Source organism: Chelonoidis abingdonii, chromosome 15, assembly GCF_003597395.2.
Source record: "Chelonoidis abingdonii isolate Lonesome George chromosome 15, CheloAbing_2.0, whole genome shotgun sequence".
Classification (NCBI taxonomy): domain Eukaryota; kingdom Metazoa; phylum Chordata; order Testudines; family Testudinidae; genus Chelonoidis; species Chelonoidis abingdonii.
The window spans coordinates 634,618-634,918 of NC_133783.1; positions in this window are offsets into that span (position 1 = coordinate 634,618).

The following is a 301-nucleotide window of genomic DNA, read 5'->3' on the forward strand; positions in this document are numbered from 1 at the left end:
CAGCTGCGTGATGCTTGCACCCTGGGCAGAGCTGCAGAAGTGGTGCAGCAAGACTGAGCTGAAGCAGCAGGTTGAGCCCATTCCTTGCTTGGAGGCAGAACGAACACTGGGCCAACCCAGCACCAGAGAGGTGGGCAGCAGGACAGCCAACTGAGTCCCTCCTCTATGTGTGTGTGGGGGGGGGGGTGAGGGGGGCAGACCTGGGAGCGCTGTCTCCTGCATCTGCACTTGCTCTCCTCCCTTTGTCTGCCAGATGCAGAGAAGTAGCAGCCTCCGAGGGTGAGGATGCAAAGCTAACTGG